The 20,205-nt window shown below is 40.3% G+C and overlaps 1 long non-coding RNA gene and 1 pseudogene across 1 annotated transcript; both read left to right on the top strand.

Moving 5' to 3' along the window:
* Positions 1-3,970: 3,970 nt before the first annotated feature.
* On the top strand, positions 3,971-5,598 carry LOC111346351 (uncharacterized; annotated as a pseudogene).
* Positions 5,599-6,172: 574 nt separating this feature from the next.
* Positions 6,173-19,952, top strand: LOC111346348 (uncharacterized). The gene is made up of 4 exons (XR_002696382.2): positions 6,173-6,261; positions 7,230-7,282; positions 19,635-19,717; positions 19,865-19,952. It is a non-coding gene; the product is annotated as an uncharacterized LOC111346348 (long non-coding RNA).
* The last annotated feature ends 253 nt before the right edge of the window (positions 19,953-20,205 follow it).

The raw sequence follows: 20,205 nt of genomic DNA, 5'->3' as shown, positions 1-20,205 counted from the left end.
CAATTTGATGGTCAACTTTACGAACAGTATGAAGGAGTTGCTATGGGGTCCCCCCTTGGTCCTTTGTTGGCGAACGTGTTTATGTGCCATCTGGAAGAAAGACTATCTAACGATGATTTAATTCCTTCTTATTACAAGCGTTATGTCGACGATACGCTTGCAATAATGCCTGGACTCGATGTAGCTGTAAGTTTCCTCAATGTACTCAATGGACTCCACCCTAGTATTCATTTCACTATGGAACTTTCCAACAACGATTCAATTCCTTTTATTGGAACGTTGATAACAAAGAACGGCAACAAGCTGGAGACTCAGGTCTATCGTAAACCTACGAACACGGGCCTTTTACTTCACTTTCAAAGTCACACCGATTTGCGCTACAAGAAGTGTCTTATCAAAACAATGGTTCATCGTGCAAAGGAATTGTCCTCTACGCATCAAGCATTCGTCGATGAGTGTAGGCATCTAAAATCTATGTTTCATCGCCTTGGTTACCCTAGTTCTTTGGTGAACTTTGTTATCGACAAATGTGATTATTTCTCTACACCAGATACTAAGACAAAATCTGTTGAAACTTTAAGAGTCAGTATTCCTTTCAAAGATCAAATCTCAGTGAACATTGCCAAAAGACAAATGCGCGATCTCAGTTCAAAAATTGGCATTGATGTACAACCAGTCTACACCAGTAAGAAACTTGAGCAGGACCTAAAGCTTAAAGAAATCAAGCTACGCATCTTAAATCAGCATAGTGTTGTTTACTGTTTTAAATGTGATTTGTGTGATTCAAATTACGTCGGATATACGACGCGCCATCTGTTTCAACGCATTGCTGATCATCGATACTCTGCCATTGGTCGCCACCTGAGAGATGCCCATGGGAACATTGACTTACTCAATGAGAGCCAGTTTAGAATGCTTAAAAAATGCGGCACGAAATGGGATTGTCTTGTTTATGAAATGTTGTACATAAGAACAATAAGGCCCAATTTAAACACCCAGAGCGACTCCATTAGGGCTAAACTCTTTGTTTAACTTTTAACGTTTTGTAATTTATTCACCGCTTCATTATATATATACTCGATTTTATTATTTTAGTTTACTTGATAATGACGTTCTGGAAACGTCGAAACGTCGTGTCATGCTTTATAATATTTTATCGCAGTTTTTTATTGTCAAATGTTTATAAATTTTGTCTAGTTTTTTCAAAGCGCCTCAACGTTACATTGTCACGATAGGATTTCAGTTGAGTTGTCTGCTAGGAGGCGATTTATAGCGCGAAAGCAAATTATAGGAGGCGACTGCCCAGCGTTTTATGCGCAGTAAAAAAAATAAGACAATTTTCGTGACGCGGAATTTGATTGCCCTAAAATGATCCTGGATTCCATTGAGTTTTGGTTTACTTCGCTCTTTGATTGGTTTCTAAAAAATATGCGACACCATCTCAACCAATCAAATGGAAAAATGAAACCAATCCCAACGTGTTCACTCGCGTTTTCCCGCGCTTCAAGAAGGTAGCCTGTTTTTACTTATCATTGGTTGATGACAATGATAACCTTTGTCTCAATAGGTCGTAGTGATTACTTTTTAATTACAACTGAAAACTTCTCCATCACCTGTTAGCTGGAGAATTACTTATAGGAAGTAGCGTGTGAATCTGTTATGAGAGTGCCAGAGGAAAAGAACGGGGAGCTTTTATTGAGTCACACAGACAAAGTTAACTTGATAATTTTTTTTTCTTTTTTAATTTTTATATAAAAGAGCTCCCTGGAATTCACTAAGTAGAGGCAATGTCCAAATAGGGCTCACCACCATGGGGTACTTGCGATCAGCAGAATACCTGAACAGATCGTCTTTGCAAACGGTAGTTAATGACGAAAAATATATATATAAAAGGCAAAGCCTCTGAATACATTGGTGTTTGTTATTGATGAGTAATTTCGGCTGTGGCTATGAGACCAAAGCATTGTTGTCCTGTATCATTTGGAAACTCAATAAAACCTTACCAAACAGAACTTTTTATTTTCCAAAGGCTAAAAGCCTGAAAAATCATTCATATCGCTCCAAGTACTTTTTCTGAGGAAAAGTCCCATGATCTACTTAGGTGAGCTCCATGCTGTACAATAAAAAGTTCTATAATAGTTTCATCTGGACGACATTTCATTTCACGTAGGTGTTTATATTTCGATTACTCTGTCATTTACACGTTTGTACTTAGCAAGAGCATTCCACCTACACCTTCACCCTCTATACGGTCAACTTTCTTCGCCTCCTTGTTCATTAGCACTTTACACCACTGTATCACACGTTACCATCTTATGCATAGTTATGGTATAGAATATTAACCCTCGCCATTGTGGTTAATCCAAAAGATTGTTAGTTTTTGTACAGTTTTTCTCTGACTGATTTGATCAGCATGCGAATCTGTGAAAGTAAGAACATTTCAAAATCTGATTGATGCCATATAGTTTTGATTAAGGGAGATTTAATTGTTTTTTTTTGTTTGTTTGTTTGTTTTAGTTAGCTGAGTAGTTTGAGTCAGCGGTCGGCAGTGGGGTTGATTAAAAGATTGTGCGATGTATTGTTTTTCTCTGACTGATTTGATCAGTATGTGAATCAGTGAAAATTAAAACGGTTGAAAATTGTATTGATGCGACATCTATTTGATCACGGAAGCTTTGATTTGTTTTGCTTTTACTCTGCCGACTATTTTGAATTAGTGGTCTATGATAAATAACACTGGGTTACTAGTAATTATGTCACCCATATGACGTCATTCCTTTGAAGGGTCATTTTGTTTCTACTTTTTTTGTGAAATAACGACATTCGTATACATTGTAAAGATGGGATCAAGCACGTGACGAAGGAGACTTGGAACCACCGTAGATCGTTGCTAAGCTACCGACGTTCCTAAAGTTTACAAAGTCAGTCACATGTGGCGCCACATGAAGAGGCTACTGGAAACGAATCTTAGCCAAAAGCAATTGAAGAGCACTATTATATCTATAATATAATGCTTATAAAATTTATGTATTAAATTTTAATGCAGTTCAATACAAGGCCCAAAAGAAAAACTTCATTACTACCCTACACAAAAACACTCCCTTACCACAAGAAAACAACGACACAACTTTGTGGATTGTGACCGATGGACAGCAGACAAATGAATGAATAGTAAAAAAAGGCTCTTATTTTGAGATAATACGCGCGCCGCCGTGAGAAATTTGTGCACAATGTATTGTATTATAGGAAAATCCAACTGTTTTTTTTCTTGCAGTTATTCACCAAGACTTGATATTTTGTGAATGTTCCCCTTTTCAAGAGAAGAGCGAAAAACGAGATAAACCTACCGATAATTGTTTTTAGTCAAAGCGGATGAATAAAGAGATATTTAGGGACAATCTTTAAACATTATTTAAATGACGTTAAATTATGTTCCATTAGTTCATGCTTTAGGGTCAATTGAAACCAAATTTTCTCGGCTCTACGAGTTAGTAGCAATTAGAACATAGCTAGCAGAGCCGCACAATCCAATTCATTATACGTAAGCGTGCTCAAAATCCCGATAGTGCACGCTGATAGCGTGAGGAAATCGCTTCGCCAGAAAATGTTTTTCCTCGCGGGAGCGGCCATTGTTAGCGCGGGGAAAAATAATATATTTTGTGACAATAACGTATACAAACAGAGAAAATTTTCCGACCTTTTCCCTTGGCTTAGAGTTCTTAAATGTGGCATAAAAAAAGAAAAACAACGGAAAAGGAGACTCGGCATCAGCGCCGTCACGATTCGCTTCTCTGTTCGAGGGTGAAATGCAACAAATTTTGACAGAATGACACTCTGGTAATACCAGACAAATGACAAACTGGTCTGTTTCAACCTTGAAAGGTAAGCTTAAATTTTTCCGTTTTAAAATTGTTAAATATATATTTACAGTTGTTCTCGGGAATAGTAAAACTCCCGGAAAAATTGTTTGCAAAAGGATTAACACATTTAATTACATCAAATTACAAATGTAGCAATAACAGTCTTTCTGTCTGGTTTTCCTTCACGAAAGTAACTTTTAAATGGTTTCTCTTTTAACTCAAAGAAAACTTGTTTTTATTTTAGCTTGGTGTAACGAGAAACAAATACAAACTTCAATGGAAAACATGACGGTAGGACAAATGGACAGAAACCTGCGCAGGTTCTATGGCGAAGCGAGGAACAAGTCCGGGGAATCCTACAGCAAATACTGTCTCCTTGGTTTCAGGCACTCTTTTGAGAGATACCTGAATGCACCTCCCCTAAGCAGAGGGCTCAAACTGAGTTCAGATCCTCAATTTCAACGATCAAATGAAATGTTAAACGCTCAGATAGTCCGTTTGAAGCGCCAGGGCAAGGAAAATGTCACCCACAAGCCAGCCATAGAGCGAAGACTTGATGAAGTTGAGAGCCTCGCTAGCCATTGCACCGAGTAATCCACTCGCCCTCCTCCGCAATGTATGGTTTCACGTTATTTTATTCTTTTGACGGAGAGGAAGAGAAGGTCAGAGGCAGCTGAAGAAAACGAGCTTCAAGTTTGAAGTTGATGCGTAGGGAAGAAGATTTGTCACAATGTCGCATGATGAAGCGACAAAAAACATCCCGGAGGAGTCACTGATGTATCCAGCAACGAGAAATTGGCAAGAATGTATGAAACACATGAAGAGAACCACGTATACAAAGCTTTAAAGTTTTACATGGCCAAACTCAATCCTCGGTGCGATGCTTTCTTTCAGTATCCGAGAAAGAATTCTAAGTGGAATTATGACGATAAAGTTTGGTTCGACGCCCGACCAGTTGGTGGCAACAAACTCGACGGGATGATGAAAAGCATCAGTGAGGAAGCAAAACTCTCCACAATGTACAACAACCACAGCGTCAGAGCCACCGCAATCACCTTATGGTCGAATACTGGTGTAGAGAACCGCCACATAATGGCAATCTGGTCACCGTAGCGAACAGAGTCTTTTACATTACAACACGCAGCCCTCGACATCACAGCTCCGTACCTGCAGCGAAGTCCTTTCGAAAGGCTTGACCTCTGACAGATTCGAATCTCTTGCCACTGTAACCGCCATAAACATACAGAAAGAAGTGCAGGAAAACGGCCTCGTTGTGTCCACTGCAACTGAGAAAACCACAAGCGGCTTCGGATCTTTCTTTAACAACTGCACTGTTCAAAATGTCCACATCACTCTTGGATCAAATTTTAGCCACACTTGTTGACATTTACTGTTATACTGTTCTCAGTGTTAACTCAGACCGTTTTGCAATGGTCTATTTTCGGTAATCGATATAATTTTTGCAGCATTTTGACTTATGCTAACTCTTCTCTTTCGCGAAGTGTTCGTTTTCTCAGAGAAACAGAAAATCTGGCGTGTTGTAAATTAACCAATTAAACCGCAGAGTTTCTTGTCTGTCGTTAGGAGAATTTTATATTTAATCAGGAAATAATTGTTAAATAAAAGTTCCATTCTTGAGCTTGACTTCTTTTTTAAAAATAAAGAATTAAGTATTTAAACTGCAGTAAAATAAAGCTCGAGCCTTAAACAGAAAACTTGAAATAAAAACTATTTCCTATTTTGCTTCATATTTCGCTTACCGCGAACAATCAATCCTGATATTGTTGTCCGTTTTTCGTATCAGATTTGATGCAAAATTCCACCGGCTTTGTTCTAAAACAATTGGTTCATGCTTTCAGCTGTGCACTATCGAGTTATGGAGCACGCGGGAAGTTTGGAGAGCACTCAAGAAGCTTGAGTTGCCCTCGGCTATCGCCTCGGGCAACTCTTACGCTTCTTTCGTGCTCTCCAAACTTCCCGCGTGCTCCATTACTCGATAGTGCGCGCTAAAGCATGAGCCAACTGTTAAATTGTATGAGTATGAGGCTACGCTGGCTTTGTGAGCTCTGCTTTAATGAGTTAAAATAGACTTATAGGTTCGGACAAAGTTTAAAAATGATTGATGATAAATGGACTCTTCGCGCGGATAAAGTCAATTCTGTGCTCATCTGGTTTCAGCTGGTCTGTGCTTATTCTAATTAAAGGCGAAACTTGTTATGTTTGAAAACCTCTGCTCTTTTGTTTCAAAAGCCGCGATAATTGGTTGTTCAACACTTTATACGTATATGTTTTAACCGTATGCCAAAATAATGCTTGTACTTTAAACTTCCTGTGCGCTTCTCACGCGTTAAGTTCGGGGGAAAATTACTCCATTGTTGAAGAAGAAACTCAACTTTAAAAGGTAAATGCACACTTCCATATTATTTTTTTATTATCATAAATGCACGGTGCGAGTATCGATGCGGCCTGTTTTCGCTCGTAAAATTTTCTTTGAATTTTAATTTTTTTTTAAATACAAAAAAAAAATTAAAAACTTTAAGGATACTTTCCCTTTTCACAATGATAATGTTTAGAAAGTTTTGGTCTTCACACTAGCGAGTTCACCATGTTAGTAGATGAAAAACGACGAGTTCAAACCTGAGAGGTTTAAACGTGTGGTGTATACTACCTATTTTAAGACACAGTTGCCTGAGACAGCCATTATCTTCACAAGAAACGCGACTACGAATGAGTTTATTCTTTAGTGCAGAGCTGTGTTAAGAAAATATTTTCAGTTCTCCGGAATAAAGTATGACCGAGCTTCCATTTTATGTTATAGTCGTAAAATGACCTATTGTAAAGAAAGAACTGGAAGTAAAATGTTCTTTGAATTTTTATCATTAAAAGAAAAACTCAGCTTTAAGAACGTCTTTCCCATATCAATAATGACAATTTAAAGAGGCTAAGATTTCAAAAGCGTTATGTCTACCAGTGAGTTTAAAACAATTGTTTCAGCCAGAATCTTCACTGGAGAGGTGGCTTAGAATGAATTAATTCTTTTGTGAACAGTTGTGGTTGAAACAAAGTTCAGGTCTTTTGCGTCAAATCGACCGAGCTCCCATTACGTACCACTTTTCAGGAACACAAAATGACCTGCTATAGATAGAGAAGTTGGCGCACGATGAGGATCATATTTTGGCCATTTGAGATTTAATGGATTTGAAAAGAAGTGCGAGGCCCTCCACCCAGTTTGTTAATTTAAACACAAATAGTAGTACTTCGCCCATGTGGCATGGTACTAGGAACTTTGCAAATTTTAACCATATAAAAAAAACCCATGTGGATTGCTGGTCTGCATCTGAAATAACGTGTTCGTTTTTTCATTACCAGGATGAATGATACCTAGTATTCTGCTTGCTGCTCCAGAGTAAACAGGCATGAAGGTAATAAAACGTAAAGATGTTTTGTTTATGAGATCTAAATTTAGAATTATGCTACTTTGCTCCAAGCTGATGTTCTTGAGAGAGGTATTTCGCATCTTGAAATCCAAAATTTGTCACCTAAATGAAAAGTTGAAAAGAGAAGAACAGGACAAAAACAGATCAAGACCAACCAAAGACGGAAAACGCACTTTGCACAATATTACGGGAGGTAAAGTTGACCTCCCACCACCTGTCTTTAGAGTAAGGAATAGGATGAGACATTTGGCGACTTAATGGCTGGCAATCATTTGAGGAAGTTCTAAAACTTCTAAAAACCTTAAGAACTAGTCTCTGTAAGATTCAAAGATCTTGAGAAATTCTTCAAATATTGCACACAGTTAGGCATCCAGAGGGGATGCACAAAAATGCCCTTTTAAATATTGCCGCATTCTTTTTTCCGTGGTAATAACGGCGGCTTGTTCGCGGCCAGGGGAACTCATTTTCATACAAAAACTTCGCCAAGAAAGTATGAAATGTTCATCTCTCTATCAAATTTGTACTCCTACCATACATGGTGACATTATTTGTCTTTACTTTGATGCATTCAATTTTCCCGGAGAGTGAATGTGAACACACTAATCAATTATTTTATCTCGGTACAGTTTCGGTCATTTTCTATGTTAGGGTGAGATAGGAGGAGGGCTTATCTGAATTTCTCCAAAAGTACACCAATTCTGGAACTGACACTATGCACCTCGTTGGCTATAGTACTGTAGTTTTTAATACGTAAGCTCAAAAATCATATATCGCACATTTTGGTGATGTTTGCATCAAATGTTCTTAACAGCAAAATTTTACGACAAACGGAATATGCATGGCTTTGAAAGAGTGTTATGTTATGAGCAATATCCGGAAGAAAATTATCGCTTCTGGCGGTCATCTTTTAAAAAAAATTGATCAGCTTTCATGGAGGACTATTCGACGTAACGATAAACATATAGTACAGGGTTCTTGCTAAATTTTTTGGATAGGAGGTAAAAAATAAGAAATAGCTGGTAACTTTGTTACCTTCCCTTCGTGCTGAGGGTGTGCGGGCCGCAAAGGCCCCTACTGGGGTCTACGGATAGGTTTTCCACGTGTAGACGCCATGTGGTTAACCGTTACGTTTTTCAATGAATACTGGGCCTCTTCGTTTGGTCACAAGAAGAATGGAAAGGAACATGGCGGAGGTCATTTCGCGAGGTGAAAGCGAGGGATGAATTTGGTCAAAAAAAGCAAGCTTTCTTCAATATATATGATGTATTTTCGAACTGGTAACATGTGATAGATATCTTCATAACATTAGTTGGAAGGAGACAAGTAATATTTTTCCAAAAAAATTTTAGAAAATCGATGTAGGGCGTAAAATTAGCGTTTTTTAATGCCACTTCGCTCCTAAATATTCTAAAAAGGTAGCCAATCCCAAAAGGTTGGTAGCCATTTTTCATTTCTAAAGACATTGAACTAGATAGACCCTCCAAAATTATAAAATTAAATACATTGTAGTTGCTCAGCAGCAACAAAAATCAAAGAATCTTGAAGACCTTTCTTTTTATCAAGGATAAATTGCTCCTCATACAGTCATCATGGAACAAACTCACCTGCTTCAAAATATTTATACATATTCAATACCCAGCCATTGCACTGCTGAAAATAGATATCAAGTAACAACTGAGTGAACAATCACTTCATCAAGAAATAAGTGGAAACATTTTCTCTTTGTTTATGATTCTGCTTATCGAGCAGTATGAAAAAAAGGCCTCTAATACCGTGAACTTTCAAATGAAGATTTAAACCATGAACTTGATGGTCTGCAATGCCTGTCGCGGCTGATCGACGCACGGCCGTCGCCTGGGTTGCTGTACGGGACTTTTAAGTTTTCGTGCATGCGCGGTAGCGGCCTCTTTGAACAGTGCCACGAGGCTACCGAATCAAAACCTCTCTCTATTTCTCTCTATATATCGTTCAGTGTCACGATTTTACGGTCTTAAAGTTGCGTTAAGGATTGTAACGTTTAGGGTGAGTTTTCTCAAAGCCTTCGTGAAGGTTTCATTAGGGACCTTAAGCAGTCAGGACGGCAACGCCAAGGAAGACTCCGATTAAAAAATGAATTTCTACTCTTAGTTAGAATTTCAAACATGGCTGCAGGACCTTACTGTCTCATATGGCGCCACAGCTCAACTTCAGTAGGACGTATAAAAGTAGCGTTGAGTTCTAAATGAAAATTAAAATAATTTGCCGTCGCGGTTTTGGTTCGCAGACGACGTAAATTTTGCGATTTCACGTTGTTGTTTTGCATTGGACGGCTAAGAAACGTACAAATTTTCAAAACGCACGTGCCGAGCTATTGTTCTGCCAATTAGATCTCTTGTTTTTCCACGTCCTCGTTACCGTCGCCGTCGTGGTTGCTTAAGGTCCCTATTTTATACGGTTGGTCACTGTTCGCGGCAACAGTTTCAACTCGGCCTCACGGAAGTTTTTCTACGGATTATGGTTTAACCTGCACGGATAACTGTGGTTCACTCAATTTTTCTGCGGGTTTCCGATGGATTTATGGTTGCAAAGGTTGACTACGGATATGGAAAAAGTCAACAGGAAATCTTCGGTTTGTTTTGAAGAGGTCAGTTTTGAAGTGTTGCATTCACGTTCGTCTTCAATCGATACGGAATTATTTCGTGTTATATCATCAGTTAGCTTCTCAAGTTCAGTACCTGCTCCAATGTCACTCCATGTAAGCTCTACTCTCATGTATGTATCAAGGCCACAAGGTCCCCCTCAAGCAAATCCCCTCGCAACATATATAGTAAAACAGAAAGGACCCCTGTACGAGACGCCGATTATGGCATGTAAATCAGCAGATGAAGCGTACTTCATTGAAACCTCTAGAGGCATTGCAACTTTGGGAAATATTACACACCCCCACGGACAGCCTTTAGGTACAGATCATATCAAACCCAGCCTGCGGTCATATATTCCGCTGGAGATCAACCGATGGGGATTACACAAACACCACAGTATTTATATGGCTTTTAAGGCTACTCAACGTACTTGTCATCTAACTCATAACCAACTCAAGGACACTACGTTTCAGGTTATTTTTGACATTCCAAAAAAGCAAACGGAATTGTCTCAAACTATAGATACCCAGCAAGCGAAGTCTTTTACCATCAAGCCACCTATGTTTTATGGCGACGTCATGGAATTTCCCTCATTCATGACAGCCTTTGAAACATTGATCGAAGCAAAGGTTGACGACTCCTGTGAAAGTTTGTATTTTCTTGGCCAGTACATCTCGGATAAAGTTAAAGAAGTTATTCATAGCTGTCTAAATCAGAAGGATGCTAAGAAGAAGCTAAGGGGCTGTTAAAGAGAAAATTCGGCGATCCATTTAAGATAGCTAACGTCCATATCAAGAAGCTGTCTTCCTGGACATCAATCACACCGAACAATGGCTCAGCTCTCCAAGATTTCTCTATCACCCTTGATCAAGTAAAGTCCATGATGAAAGGCAGATCACATATGGGTGATTTAAACACTGCTCACGTACTAAGACAATAGTTGGAAAAGTTACCTCGAAATTTGAGAAGTGAATGGACCGAAAACAATAGTGGGACCATGAGTGTCAAAGGAAGAATCGCTGACTTGAAGAAGTTTTCACAATTTGTGCGAGAACAAGCCGAACTTGCCATAGATCCTGTTTTCTCGGAAGAAAGGGTTAACAAGTAAAATCGCGAAGAGCGAGACAAGCCCACTCACGTTAAGTTCATAAAAAAGCCATTTAAGAGAGGAAGAGGAACAAGCCAAGTCACAAACGTACATCGAGAAAGTGGATACCAACGGACAGAAACGTGGTATTTATGCAAGAAACTACACAATCTGAATGAGTGCGAACACTTTTTTAAGAAATCTTTGAGTGACCGGCGAAACGTTGGTTTGGAGAAGAAGGTATACTTTGGTTATTTTAGTGACCAGCGCATTGCAACGCACTGCAAGGAAAGGCTGAAATGTAAAACTTGCAGTTAGCACCACCCAACGATTGAAAAAAGAGATCGAACGACGTGAGTGACAATAATCAATCTGGAGACAAACCTTGAGTTAGTACAAGTCACACTGCCACCTGCAACATGATAGAACCTGGAGACGTCCCAATCAACATGGGGATATTGCCTGTCTGGTTAGTTCACTAGGAGAACCCAGCCAAGAGGATAAAAGTTTATGCCGTGCTAGACAATGCCAGTAGCGGAACATTCGTCAATGAGAAATCAGAAAAGTTACTCGGTGTTGTAGGGAGTAACACTGACCTAATTCTTACAACGATCCACGGAACAAGTAGCGTGAGAATAAAGGCTATCGAAGGATTAGTGGTAGCTAGCTAGGAAGATGTTATGTTAGACTTACCCAGAGCATTCACACGCCCTACCATTCCAGTGGACCCCAACGAAATACTATGGCCTGATGTGATTAGTAAGATGTCTCATTTAAGAAAAGTTAGTCCCGAATACCCCCCTACACGGAAGACATCGAAGTGGGGCTTGTCATTCTAATTGTATTAAATCTTCCAAGTGCCTTACGACCTAAAGAAATTGTTTACGGTGAGGCGTCAGATCCATACGCAGTATGCTCGCTCCTTCGATGGTACATAAATGGCCCCATCTTCTCTTCTCAAAGCATTGCGTGCAACAGAATACATGTTGATCAACAAGAAGGCTCCTCATCAGCCCGTGAATATGTGGTCCCACCAAGAATGGTTAAGGAACAGATCACACCACAGGCAGTCCAGCGAATGTTTGAATTGGACTTCTCCAAGAAAGAAAAAGGGACGGCATTGTCACGGGATGATATCAAGCTCTACCAAACAACGGAAAATGGTGTTGTCTATGTAGAAGACAGGCATTACGAGATGCCCCTCCCATTTAAACATCAGAACATTCCGCTCCCAAACAACTATGCGAATGCAGAGAAGCCCCTGAATAGCCTTAGCAAGCGTCCGGTGTCCGATGCCAGATATTACACAAACCGCTGCAGCTTTATGTCTGAAATAATTTCCAAAGGATATGCTCGTAAGGTGGGAGAAGAATTCAAAGGTCAATAAGTTTCTTTTGCTATGGGTAAGGCTCGCGTAACGCCAAAGAAGACAGTCAGCATCCTAGGGCTGGAATTGGCGGCTGCCACTCTATCTCTAAAGGTTGGTGACATTTTGAAGGATGAGTTGGAGTATGGAAACATTGAAGACCACCATTGGACGAACAGTAAGGTCGTTCTAGGGTTTATAAGTAACGAATCCAGTCGTTTTCACATCTGTGTAGCCGATAGAGTTCAGCTCATTCCTGATCACACTACCCCAGAACAGTGGCACTAGGTGGACTCTACGTCGAATACTGCAGACGAAGGTTTAAGGGGCATACCACCGAATGACTTTGTAGAAAAATCAGGGACCTGACTTCCTTAGAGTACCCAAAGTCAGCCGGCTGAAGGAAGAGAACTTCGAGGACCACGTAAGCCCGATTATCTGGAGGTTAAGAAAATTGCATTTAATACTAGTACGGTGAGAGACTAAGCAGATTCTCAAGTTGGCAGAAAGCGACGATAGCTGTAGCGCTTGGCTTGAGATACAAACCTCAGAAATAAAGTCGTATCCTAGGGGAAGGAGCCTAGTGATGGTACAGTTGGGCAGGAATCGACCGAGGATACCTCTGCTAACACAGGACCCAGTGTCGCCGACGAAGAGGAAGCAGAAGTAGAGGTTTCCTTCAGAAATAAAAGCTCTCCAAAACATCCAAGCGAACGCCAAGTGCGGTAGTCGTACACTGGACAAAGAAAAGAAGACTGCGTTAAAAAAGACAAGTTTTCTTCACAAACTGGATCCATTTCTAGACAGAGACGGTATCATAAGAGTTCGTGGACGAATACGTAAGGCAGATCTGTTAGAAGCTCTGAAGACCCCGATCATCCCGCCAAAGTGAAGCCATGTCACCTCACTGGTTATCAGTCACGCACATGGAAGAACACACCATTGAAACAATAGAGTGTTTCTGTCGAGTAACTATCGGCTGATAGTTGCCCCGCGGAAATTTGATGTTCTTAAAACAAATATGCTAGTTTTAAGAACATCAAATTTCCGAGGGGCAACTATCAGACCGATAGTTCCGGGACATAAACACTCTATTGTTTTTATTGTTGACCACTAAATTTTTTTCCGCGCCTACAGCTTGTCACAAATGTCAATAATTCGCAACCGTACATTGGCTAAATAATACGTTATACCTGTCAGAATTAAAAAGTCACTGTTTTCTGATCTGCCTAACTTCGCGGCCGTCAAACTACTCAAAACTTTTCACGGATGACTACTATCAATCCAGGTATTTTTCTCGGACGGGCACTATACATCCGGGTATTTTCCGCGGGCGGGCACTATGGGCTCATAGTGTCTCTCCACGGATGAACACTATCGCGTCACGTGATCGATTTAAACCAATAAGAACCGGAGAAAATTTAGTGGTGAACTTTAAAGTGGAAGAGGGATTACCTTGAACGAAATTCGTTCCAGTGGCTAGTGGATTATCAGCGGAAACACAATGGTGAGACAGTTTATTTCCAACTGTGTCACATATCGTTATCTGTGAGGTACCCTGGGAGAACAAAAGATGGCTGCCGCACCAAAGTCGTGCGTTCAGCAAGCACCCCCATTTACCCGTTGTGGTATAGATTTCTTCGGTCCTTGGTATGTTCAATGAGTAAGAACTGTCGCTATTTCCTCATGTAGATTTCGACTCCGGCATGAAGAAATATATCCTGATAAGAGAACCCTTTTTTTAGAGAGAAAAATTTATTATTCTGCGTCCTAACCGTTTTTCTTTTTAAATACAAAATCAAACTCGCTCGGAATAATAATTATTTAGCGCGATCTACAGCTAATTAAATATGGGCAAAGAATGGTACGTTCTGGGAATAACGATCTAAACAATCCTTGGCTAATTGAAGATGCAATAGCATGTTGCAACTTCCTCCTACAAATACATTTCTCTTAAACTCTTATAGTGTCTCTAGATTTGTTCAGTTAGTCTCCTAGGTGGTTTAATAGCTCTTCGTGGACGAGACAACGCAATTCCGACAGGGGTCTTTTCCAGCACACACTGTTTGGGCAATGGCTTTGGTGGTGGCTGGTCAGCAATATCAGCTGCTCTTGAGCTGGGATGTCTGACAAGTCCAGGTCTCGGTGACTTTTTTTTCGTTCCGGGAATTACCAAGGCCTGGTTTAGTTCCTCTGCTTGGCTTTCAATCGCTTGATGAATATGTCGACGATTCCTGAAGTACCGGGCACCGGATTCAGTCTGTACCTCATATCGCCTGGGCGAACTTCCACTTGAAGATCCTTTAGATACTCTGCTCTCAGTGAAGTTGGAATCACAAGTGGATGTGTCTTGAATATCAGGCCATCTTCAACTGCGAGTTCTTCACAGTAATTCCAATAATGTTGCAATCGTTGTGGGAGTTACTTCCTCTTAAGCGGCCAGCCGTGAAAGATGTAATCCCTTACCTGGTTCAAGGCCGAATCAGCAGTGATGGCAACTCTGGTTCTGTCAAGTCAGTTGTCTGTAGTTGGAGCGTTTGAAGTGATGTGGTACACTGGAATCACATCCATCTGCTTTGAGTCCATAGGTTTTGGACTGAGAGGGTCGACTCGACTAAGAGCGTCTGCAATTGAGTTGTCCTTCCCACAGATGTACTCGATTTTAATTTCGTATATTGCAAGCCTCAGAAGAAGTCGTTGAAATCTCGGGCTGGTAGGGGCAATACTCTTCTTCCAAATCGTTGCTAGAGGTTTGTGATCTGTTTCAACTCTGACTGGTTCACCATACACATAGTTATAAAGCCTCTCCATGGCGAACACCACTCCTAGCAATACCCTCTCGATGTTGGTATAGCGTTCCTCGGCTGGAGTGAGAGTTCTGGATACGTAGATCCCTGGTTTTCCTTCTTGCAGCAATACGGCACCCAGCCCTTTTATTGAAGCGTCAGTCTGAATAATGTGCTCTGCTTTCCGGTCCAAGTACGCGAGTACTGGGGTCCTGGAGAGCTCTTCTTTGATGGCATCGAAGGCATCTTGATGGGAAGAGTCCCAGGTCCATTCCGTTTCTTCCCGAGGCAGTGATCTGAGTGATTCGAATAGTCTCGTCAACTTGGTTGAGTAGCGTTTCAAATAATTGACCATTCCCTGGAAACTCTGTAGAACTTTCTTGTCTTTTGGGGCTTTCATCTGTTTGACGGCCTCAACCTTTTTGTCGTCGCTCTTCATACCCTCTGGCGTGATAATCTGTCCGAAAACTCACACTTAGTTGTTTTGAACTGCAACTTCTTTGGATTGAACTTAATTCCGTTCATTCGTGCTGTTTCGTGTAACTGAAGTAGATTTACGTCATTATCCTTGGAATCCACCCCTCTCGTGAGGATGTCGTCAATGCATCCCGTGATTCCTTTCACTTCTTTAAGGACTACATTCAACCTCTCCTGAAATACGTTTGCGCTGACTTTAAGAACAAAGGGAAGTCGGAGCCACTTGTATTTCTCCCATGGAGTGTTGAAGGCAGTTTAAACTGAACTTTCATTGTCCAATTCTACCATCCGGTAGTCCGACTTGGCATCAACAAGCTTAAAATATTTTCCTCCGTGGAGTTCAGCGCTAACTTCATCAATAGTCTTCGTGTAATACTGGTTCCTTTTGATGCTCTTGTTAAGGTCCTTTGGATCTAAGCATAGTCTAATTGATCCATCAGGCTTAGAGACAGGAACGACTCTGTTGATCCAGTCTGTGTGTCCCTGAACTGGTTGAATGATTCCCGAACTGCACAATCTCTCAAGCTCTTCTTTGTATACTGCTTTCTTTTTCTCAGGTACTGCTTGTGGTGGATGTTGTACAAGTTGTGCGTCTGGCTTGAGTTGGATGTGATACTTGCCCCCTGGTAGTTTTCCTATACCTTTGAATATGGATCTCTGAATTCGGATAATACGTACTCCTTTGTCGGGGGAAAATAGTGCCGTTATCCAACACCTCACATATAGGCTTGCTAACCTTACTAGTCGCAGAGCGTTGACACTTGTATGGATTTGCGGCATACTGGTTAAGGAGGGCGGGGTTACCTCTGGAAAGGCAATGTACCCGACTTGCTGGGCTGTAAATTCGTGCAATCAAATTAAATTGCGCGAGCCGGCGTCAATTTCCCCTTGTGCACGCCGGTGAGTTCAGCAGACAACTGTCTCGCGAAGAAATTTTTTTCTCGCGAGTGACTTCGAACAAGCCGATGAAGATCTGTTTACTTTTTCTTTGGGAATAGACCTTTTTACCCCTTAGAAAGAACCAAGAGAAAGGTAAAACAAAACAATCAACGGTTTAATCTCGTTTCGTAACTCTTCATTTCCACGCTTGAATTCATCTGTCAGTTTTTGACCAATCTGAGACAAGATCATTGAAGAATAACGAAATACTTTTTAGAAACAAAATAAACAACGCACTGAAACGTAGGAGATGGAATTTCCGCTCTTTATACATTAATTACCGCGTTGAAAATGTTATAAAACAATTTTTTAATGTGTCAGCTGTGCGTTCAAGAAGACCTGAAGCACTTGGGAAGTTTGGAGAGCACTCAAGAAGCTAGAGTTGCTCTCGGCTGCGCCTCGAGCACCTCTTAGGCATCTTTCGTGCTCTCCAAACTTCCCGCGTGGTTCAAGTCTCGATGAACGCACGCTAACGCATGAACCAATTTGTTAATAGTGATTCTGTACGAAATACCAAATCGTACTTTACAAGTATTGAACCCAATAAACACCAGTAACAGAAACGGAATATTTGACGGAAGAGCTAAGCTTATATATTTAACCTAACTATTTCAGTTGCTTTTGTCAGTATCCTGTTGTTAGCGCAACCTTCGAACTTGTGTTCACGGACATTCTTGATTTTTTTTAGCAAGGGAGGTGTTCGTCCCAGCATCATAGTTTGTTGTTAAATTGGCCGTCACAGTTTTGCCAGTATTTTCGTAGTTTGAACCCACGTATGGCTTATTTGTTATCTCGTGAGAACTAGTGTGAACTTTCCACATTTGGCCAGCTTTCAAGCAATGAAGTTCGTGAACCGGCCCATTCCATTGTTTACGAAGAGCGAGCTCACGACAACACAAGTTGTCGTAGTCTCATTCCCAGTACCCGCGGTTTACGCAAGGAGCGCCTGGGACCATGATCCCCCTTTTGGCGACCAAAACGGCTTCCATTTTCAGACTCGGGCTTTCCTGCGGAAGCCCGAGTAATGATCGAAAAATATCCGTTTCTCGTCTTCTTATGGAAACCTCATGGAAAATTAACTCGTCACGCCATTTTATTGGCAAATGGTCGGTAGATCGGTATCCGCCGCTTTCGCCCCCTATCGAGTTCGGCCCTTCGAGTTCACCCGTAACTTATATCGTGTTCGCCCCCACAATTTTCGAGTTCGACCCCGCCAAGTCGAGTTCGCCCCCAGAATGAGTAATGTACCTTTATTTTTTTTCGAAAATTGCAAACAAGTTAGAACCAAGACAAGTTTTGAATTGTATTTGACTGACGGCCATTTTGAAAGTTCATAAGTGCGCGAGAGCTGGGGCGACTGGAAACAAGGAATAAACAAACCGGAAACAACTATGCTGGAACTTTCGTTGGTCATGACCTTTATAGATTAGGTGGCTCCTAAAGGAGCCGTTTTTTAACTTGACCGAACCCAAAGGCTTAAAATCTTAAAGTCTTAATAATCAAGAGCGTGATCAAATCGTGATTTCGTAAACTCTTCCGTCTTTTTTTCAAAAATAAAGCTAAACGAGGTAAGTATCATTAAAACTGTTACACATTTATTACAAGGCTAAAAACTTAAGCAATGCTGTCGCGATGGAAGCGAGGTTTGCATCTTCTCAGGTCTTGTTGTTATGATCAACACTATGCGATGAAAGTGTGGTTTGGATCTTCTTAAGTCTGGTTGTTATGAGCAATATATTTCGTGTTCGTTAGATAAACCGAGGTTGTTTCACACCTTTTCCGTCCGAATAATAAGTTGAGCAATGTTGCTTTGATTTAAAAGTGCGGTTGCCATTATCACTTACTTCAGTGTATACAGTTGCTTTGGTAACCCTAGATTGCCGAAATTTAAAATGGTCGTTGCTGACTTGACATTTGGCACATTCTGCTAGAACCTTCGTCACAAATCAACTCATTTGGACATCACTCAATCAAGGGGCGAGCTCGACTTGGTGGGGTCGAACTCAAAAGTGTGGGGGGCGAAAACAGTACAAGGTAGGGGCGAACTCGGTAGGGGGCGAACGCGGTGCAATTCGGTAGATCAGCCGAATCAGTTGACAAAGAAATGGAGCAGTATATCGTCTGAGAATTTGGAATTGTTCAAATTCCCATGAAAGAAGGTGCAGCACTCGGAATCTGGATGATATGCACACGATTTAAGCTATATGCTTGTGGATACGTCGGGTAGCCCCGTACAAAGGCTGATGAATTTTTGTGGCTACTACATCCTACAGGAGGCGAAGCCACAAAAGGTGTCGAGATGAGTGAGTGAGTGAGAGTAAATATAAAATTCCCAGTTTGACCCAATTTTGACCCGATCTTTTACAGTGCTACTCAATTTTTTTCTTTTTTTTTTTTGGAGTATCCTAGTAGTTTGACATTAATTTGCACTTGACACAGAGTTCATATTGAGTTCTTTTCCTTTGTGATTTCTGGATTATACTTGAGCTTCATTCACAAATTACCCCCATGAAGAGTAGAGGTCCACAGAGATTTTTACATTTTTAAAAACTAGATATTGTAACCAAGAAGGTGAATTTTTTAGTTCCAGAATCAATGTACTTTGAGAGAAATTCAGATAAGCATTTTCCCGGTTTTACTCTACACCTAAAATGACCAGAACTGTACTGAGATAAATGATTAATCAGTGTCTTTACTTTCGCTATCAGGGAAAATTGAATGTATCGAGTAAAAATGAATGATATCACAATGCATGGCAGAGATACCAATTTGTAATGTCACAGAGAGCTTGAAATAGAGAAATGAACATTTTACACTTTTTTGGCAATGCTTTTGTATATACTTAGTTTAGGCAGCAAACAGTTAAAATCAGCTAAGCTTTGTAATGTGCCATTTTAAATCTAAAGTAATTACAATAATAATGAGAGAGCCAACTGATCATAAAGGGCATTGGTCAATGTTTTACGCAATCAAACTTGAGCATGTGATAAGGTGGATATGAATCCCCTGTGGTTTTATGAACTTCCTCATGATGTATTTTGATGTGATAACCACTTTGCAGGAAAATAAGTAAAGCCAACAAATGTGCTTTTGAATTATCATCACCTAACCAGGACAAAATCTAGTTGACGCCTCCATCTTTCAGTAAGTGACCTACATTGATGTGGTTTTTTTTTCACTTAAGTTTTTGACCAGCTAAAAACTACCAACTTGAAGTTTACACAAGTGATAAACAAATATGATTATGGCTTTCATTGATATTATTAAAAAAGTCACTTTATTTTCCTGAAGGGATGCTTCGGCCACAAATCATTTTTCTGATAGTAATATCATTACTGGAACAATGCTCAGGTATGTCAACACTCTATTTTTATCACCTTCACATAATTAGTGTGTAATAGGTTTTATCAGATGCCTCAAGGTGAGAATTTTTTTAAATGTGATTGGCTAAGACAGTTTACCTTTTGTAATAAATAGAAATTTCCTGTTCATTGCTGAGAAGAATTCTCAGTCCTGATTTCAAATATACCACTACTTTTAGTAATAATTGAAATGATAATAATTCATTATGGCAAATGGATGTTTCTGAATGAAACATACAACTACTTTTAGTAATAATTGAAATGATAGTA

The sequence above is a fragment of the Stylophora pistillata genome, chromosome 11 (genome assembly GCF_964205215.1).
Source record: "Stylophora pistillata chromosome 11, jaStyPist1.2, whole genome shotgun sequence".
Lineage (NCBI taxonomy): Eukaryota > Metazoa > Cnidaria > Anthozoa > Scleractinia > Pocilloporidae > Stylophora > Stylophora pistillata.
Note: the sequence above shows the minus strand (reverse complement) of the source record. Positions and strands in the feature narration are given on the sequence as shown.